The sequence below is a fragment of the Diprion similis genome, chromosome 11 (genome assembly GCF_021155765.1).
Source record: "Diprion similis isolate iyDipSimi1 chromosome 11, iyDipSimi1.1, whole genome shotgun sequence".
Classification (NCBI taxonomy): Eukaryota; Metazoa; Arthropoda; class Insecta; order Hymenoptera; family Diprionidae; genus Diprion; species Diprion similis.
This window is the reverse complement of record NC_060115.1, coordinates 7396274-7402938: the sequence shown is the minus strand read 5'-3', so window position 1 is coordinate 7402938 and position 6665 is coordinate 7396274.

Genomic DNA, 6665 nt, shown 5'->3' with positions numbered 1-6665 from the left:
AAAAAATCCAAGGCTAACCCCTTTGCATTTTTGGTGAAAATTTCGACGACTTTGAAAAGTGCTGCAATTAATTCTGTAGGGCACTATTCCGACGTAATTTTGCGAGAGAAATCGATTAAACGCAGTCCCAATACGCTGCGAGCAACACCTGTAAAGTTACAGCCGAAAAACTCATGATTTTCGTCGTCATTTCTCTGCTGCTGGTCCTACGCTACTTTTGATGTGTTTTCTGAGTTCCTGGGCGTCGAATTAGTCTAGAAAACGTCATACGAATCGATTCCCAGACAAAAGATTTTTCGGCCAAAAAAAATCCAAGGCTAACCCCTTTGCATTTTCGGTGAAAATTTCGACGACTTTGAAAAGTGCTGCAATTAATTCTTTAGGGCACTATTCCGACGTAATTTTGCGAGAGAAATCGATTAAACGCAGTCCCAATACGCTGCGAGCAACACCTGTAAAGTTACAGCCGAAAAACTCATGATTTTCGTCGTCATTTCTCTGCTGCTGGTCCTACGCTATTTTTGATGTGTTTTCTGAGTTCCTGGGCGTCGAATTAGTCTAGAAAACGTCATACGAACCGATTCCCAGACAAAAGATTTTTCGGCCAAAAAAAATCCAAGGCTAACCCCTTTGCATTTTTGGTGAAAATTTCGACGACTTTGAAAAGTGCTGCAATTAATTCTGTAGGGCACTATTCCGACGTAATTTTGCGAGAGAAATCGATTAAACGCAGTCCCAATACGCTGCGAGCAACACCTGTAAAGTTACAGCCGAAAAACTCATGATTTTCGTCGTCATTTCTCTGCTGCTGGTCCTACGCTATTTTTGATGTGTTTTCTGAGTTCCTGGGCGTCGAATTAGTCTAGAAAACGTCATACGAATCGATTCCCAGACAAAAGATTTTTCGGCCAAAAAAAATCCAAGGCTAACCCCTTTGCATTTTTGGTGAAAATTTCGACGACTTTGAAAAGTGCTGCAATTAATTCTGTAGGGCACTATTCCGACGTAATTTTGCGAGAGAAATCGATTAAACGCAGTCCCAATACGCTGCGAGCAACACCTGTAAAGTTACAGCCGAAAAACTCATGATTTTCGTCGTCATTTCTCTGCTGCTGGTCCTACGCTATTTTTGATGTGTTTTCTGAGTTCCTGGGCGTCGAATTAGTCTAGAAAACGTCATACGAATCGATTCCCAGACAAAAGATTTTTCGGCCAAAAAAAATCCAAGGCTAACCCCTTTGCATTTTTGGTGAAAATTTCGACGACTTTGAAAAGTGCTGCAATTAATTCTGTAGGGCACTATTCCGACGTAATTTTGCGAGAGAAATCGATTAAACGCAGTCCCAATACGCTGCGAGCAACACCTGTAAAGTTACAGCCGAAAAACTCATGATTTTCGTCGTCATTTCTCTGCTGCTGGTCCTACGCTATTTTTGATGTGTTTTCTGAGTTCCTGGGCGTCGAATTAGTCTAGAAAACGTCATACGAATCGATTCCCAGACAAAAGATTTTTCGGCCAAAAAAAATCCAAGGCTAACCCCTTTGCATTTTTGGTGAAAATTTCGACGACTTTGAAAAGTGCTGCAATTAATTCTGTAGGGCACTATTCCGACGTAATTTTGCGAGAGAAATCGATTAAACGCAGTCCCAATACGCTGCGAGCAACACCTGTAAAGTTACAGCCGAAAAACTCATGATTTTCGTCGTCATTTCTCTGCTGCTGGTCCTACGCTATTTTTGATGTGTTTTCTGAGTTCCTGGGCGTCGAATTAGTCTAGAAAACGTCATACGAATCGATTCCCAGACAAAAGATTTTTCGGCCAAAAAAAATCCAAGGCTAACCCCTTTGCATTTTTGGTGAAAATTTCGACGACTTTGAAAAGTGCTGCAATTAATTCTGTAGGGCACTATTCCGACGTAATTTTGCGAGAGAAATCGATTAAACGCAGTCCCAATACGCTGCGAGCAACACCTGTAAAGTTACAGCCGAAAAACTCATGATTTTCGTCGTCATTTCTCTGCTGCTGGTCCTACGCTATTTTTGATGTGTTTTCTGAGTTCCTGGGCGTCGAATTAGTCTAGAAAACGTCATACGAATCGATTCCCAGACAAAAGATTTTTCGGCCAAAAAAAATCCAAGGCTAACCCCTTTGCATTTTTGGTGAAAATTTCGGCGACTTTGAAAAGTGCTGCAATTAATTCTGTAGGGCACTATTCCGACGTAATTTCGCGAGAGAAATCGATTAAACGCAGTCCCAATACGCTGCGAGCAACACCTGTAAAGTTACAGCCGAAAAACTCATGATTTTCGTCGTCATTTCTCTGCTGCTGGTCCTACGCTATTTTTGATGTGTTTTCTGAGTTCCTGGGCGTCGAATTAGTCTAGAAAACGTCATACGAATCGATTCCCAGACAAAAGATTTTTCGGCCAAAAAAAATCCAAGGCTAACCCCTTTGCATTTTTGGTGAAAATTTCGACGACTTTGAAAAGTGCTGCAATTAATTCTGTAGGGCACTATTCCGACGTAATTTTGCGAGAGAAATCGATTAAACGCAGTCCCAATACGCTGCGAGCAACACCTGTAAAGTTACAGCCGAAAAACTCATGATTTTCGTCGTCATTTCTCTGCTGCTGGTCCTACGCTATTTTTGATGTGTTTTCTGAGTTCCTGGGCGTCGAATTAGTCTAGAAAACGTCATACGAATCGATTCCCAGACAAAAGATTTTTCGGCCAAAAAAAATCCAAGGCTAACCCCTTTGCATTTTTGGTGAAAATTTCGACGACTTTGAAAAGTGCTGCAATTAATTCTGTAGGGCACTATTCCGACGTAATTTTGCGAGAGAAATCGATTAAACGCAGTCCCAATACGCTGCGAGCAACACCTGTAAAGTTACAGCCGAAAAACTCATGATTTTCGTCGTCATTTCTCTGCTGCTGGTCCTACGCTATTTTTGATGTGTTTTCTGAGTTCCTGGGCGTCGAATTAGTCTAGAAAACGTCATACGAATCGATTCCCAGACAAAAGATTTTTCGGCCAAAAAAAATCCAAGGCTAACCCCTTTGCATTTTTGGTGAAAATTTCGACGACTTTGAAAAGTGCTGCAATTAATTCTGTAGGGCACTATTCCGACGTAATTTTGCGAGAGAAATCGATTAAACGCAGTCCCAATACGCTGCGAGCAACACCTGTAAAGTTACAGCCGAAAAACTCATGATTTTCGTCGTCATTTCTCTGCTGCTGGTCCTACGCTATTTTTGATGTGTTTTCTGAGTTCCTGGGCGTCGAATTAGTCTAGAAAACGTCATACGAATCGATTCCCAGACAAAAGATTTTTCGGCCAAAAAAAATCCAAGGCTAACCCCTTTGCATTTTTGGTGAAAATTTCGACGACTTTGAAAAGTGCTGCAATTAATTCTGTAGGGCACTATTCCGACGTAATTTTGCGAGAGAAATCGATTAAACGCAGTCCCAATACGCTGCGAGCAACACCTGTAAAGTTACAGCCGAAAAACTCATGATTTTCGTCGTCATTTCTCTGCTGCTGGTCCTACGCTATTTTTGATGTGTTTTCTGAGTTCCTGGTCGTCGAATTAGTCTAGAAAACGTCATACGAATCGATTCCCAGACAAAAGATTTTTCGGCCAAAAAAAATCCAAGGCTAACCCCTTTGCATTTTTGGTGAAAATTTCGACGACTTTGAAAAGTGCTGCAATTAATTCTGTAGGGCACTATTCCGACGTAATTTTGCGAGAGAAATCGATTAAACGCAGTCCCAATACGCTGCGAGCAACACCTGTAAAGTTACAGCCGAAAAACTCATGATTTTCGTCGTCATTTCTCTGCTGCTGGTCCTACGCTATTTTTGATGTGTTTTCTGAGTTCCTGGGCGTCGAATTAGTCTAGAAAACGTCATACGAATCGATTCCCAGACAAAAGATTTTTCGGCCAAAAAAAATCCAAGGCTAACCCCTTTGCATTTTTGGTGAAAATTTCGACGACTTTGAAAAGTGCTGCAATTAATTCTGTAGGGCACTATTCCGACGTAATTTTGCGAGAGAAATCGATTAAACGCAGTCCCAATACGCTGCGAGCAACACCTGTAAAGTTACAGCCGAAAAACTCATGATTTTCGTCGTCATTTCTCTGCTGCTGGTCCTACGCTATTTTTGATGTGTTTTCTGAGTTCCTGGGCGTCGAATTAGTCTAGAAAACGTCATACGAATCGATTCCCAGACAAAAGATTTTTCGGCCAAAAAAAATCCAAGGCTAACCCCTTTGCATTTTTGGTGAAAATTTCGACGACTTTGAAAAGTGCTGCAATTAATTCTGTAGGGCACTATTCCGACGTAATTTTGCGAGAGAAATCGATTAAACGCAGTCCCAATACGCTGCGAGCAACACCTGTAAAGTTACAGCCGAAAAACTCATGATTTTCGTCGTCATTTCTCTGCTGCTGGTCCTACGCTATTTTTGATGTGTTTTCTGAGTTCCTGGGCGTCGAATTAGTCTAGAAAACGTCATACGAATCGATTCCCAGACAAAAGATTTTTCGGCCAAAAAAAATCCAAGGCTAACCCCTTTGCATTTTTGGTGAAAATTTCGACGACTTTGAAAAGTGCTGCAATTAATTCTGTAGGGCACTATTCCGACGTAATTTTGCGAGAGAAATCGATTAAACGCAGTCCCAATACGCTGCGAGCAACACCTGTAAAGTTACAGCCGAAAAACTCATGATTTTCGTCGTCATTTCTCTGCTGCTGGTCCTACGCTATTTTTGATGTGTTTTCTGAGTTCCTGGGCGTCGAATTAGTCTAGAAAACGTCATACGAATCGATTACCAGACAAAAGATTTTTCGGCCAAAAAAAATCCAAGGCTAACCCCTTTGCATTTTTGGTGAAAATTTCGACGACTTTGAAAAGTGCTGCAATTAATTCTGTAGGGCACTATTCCGACGTAATTTTGCGAGAGAAATCGATTAAACGCAGTCCCAATACGCTGCGAGCAACACCTGTAAAGTTACAGCCGAAAAACTCATGATTTTCGTCGTCATTTCTCTGCTGCTGGTCCTACGCTATTTTTGATGTGTTTTCTGAGTTCCTGGGCGTCGAATTAGTCTAGAAAACGTCATACGAATCGATTCCCAGACAAAAGATTTTTCGGCCAAAAAAAATCCAAGGCTAACCCCTTTGCATTTTTGGTGAAAATTTCGACGACTTTGAAAAGTGCTGCAATTAATTCTGTAGGGCACTATTCCGACGTAATTTTGCGAGAGAAATCGATTAAACGCAGTCCCAATACGCTGCGAGCAACACCTGTAAAGTTACAGCCGAAAAACTCATGATTTTCGTCGTCATTTCTCTGCTGCTGGTCCTACGCTATTTTTGATGTGTTTTCTGAGTTCCTGGGCGTCGAATTAGTCTAGAAAACGTCATACGAATCGATTCCCAGACAAAAGATTTTTCGGCCAAAAAAAATCCAAGGCTAACCCCTTTGCATTTTTGGTGAAAATTTCGACGACTTTGAAAAGTGCTGCAATTAATTCTGTAGGGCACTATTCCGACGTAATTTTGCGAGAGAAATCGATTAAACGCAGTCCCAATACGCTGCGAGCAACACCTGTAAAGTTACAGCCGAAAAACTCATGATTTTCGTCGTCATTTCTCTGCTGCTGGTCCTACGCTATTTTTGATGTGTTTTCTGAGTTCCTGGGCGTCGAATTAGTCTAGAAAACGTCATACGAATCGATTCCCAGACAAAAGATTTTTCGGCCAAAAAAAATCCAAGGCTAACCCCTTTGCATTTTTGGTGAAAATTTCGACGACTTTGAAAAGTGCTGCAATTAATTCTGTAGGGCACTATTCCGACGTAATTTTGCGAGAGAAATCGATTAAACGCAGTCCCAATACGCTGCGAGCAACACCTGTAAAGTTACAGCCGAAAAACTCATGATTTTCGTCGTCATTTCTCTGCTGCTGGTCCTACGCTATTTTTGATGTGTTTTCTGAGTTCCTGGGCGTCGAATTAGTCTAGAAAACGTCATACGAATCGATTACCAGACAAAAGATTTTTCGGCCAAAAAAAATCCAAGGCTAACCCCTTTGCATTTTTGGTGAAAATTTCGACGACTTTGAAAAGTGCTGCAATTAATTCTGTAGGGCACTATTCCGACGTAATTTTGCGAGAGAAATCGATTAAACGCAGTCCCAATACGCTGCGAGCAACACCTGTAAAGTTACAGCCGAAAAACTCATGATTTTCGTCGTCATTTCTCTGCTGCTGGTCCTACGCTATTTTTGATGTGTTTTCTGAGTTCCTGGGCGTCGAATTAGTCTAGAAAACGTCATACGAATCGATTCCCAGACAAAAGATTTTTCGGCCAAAAAAAATCCAAGGCTAACCCCTTTGCATTTTTGGTGAAAATTTCGACGACTTTGAAAAGTGCTGCAATTAATTCTGTAGGGCACTATTCCGACGTAATTTTGCGAGAGAAATCGATTAAACGCAGTCCCAATACGCTGCGAGCAACACCTGTAAAGTTACAGCCGAAAAACTCATGATTTTCGTCGTCATTTCTCTGCTGCTGGTCCTACGCTATTTTTGATGTGTTTTCTGAGTTCCTGGGCGTCGAATTAGTCTAGAAAACGTCATACGAATCGATTCC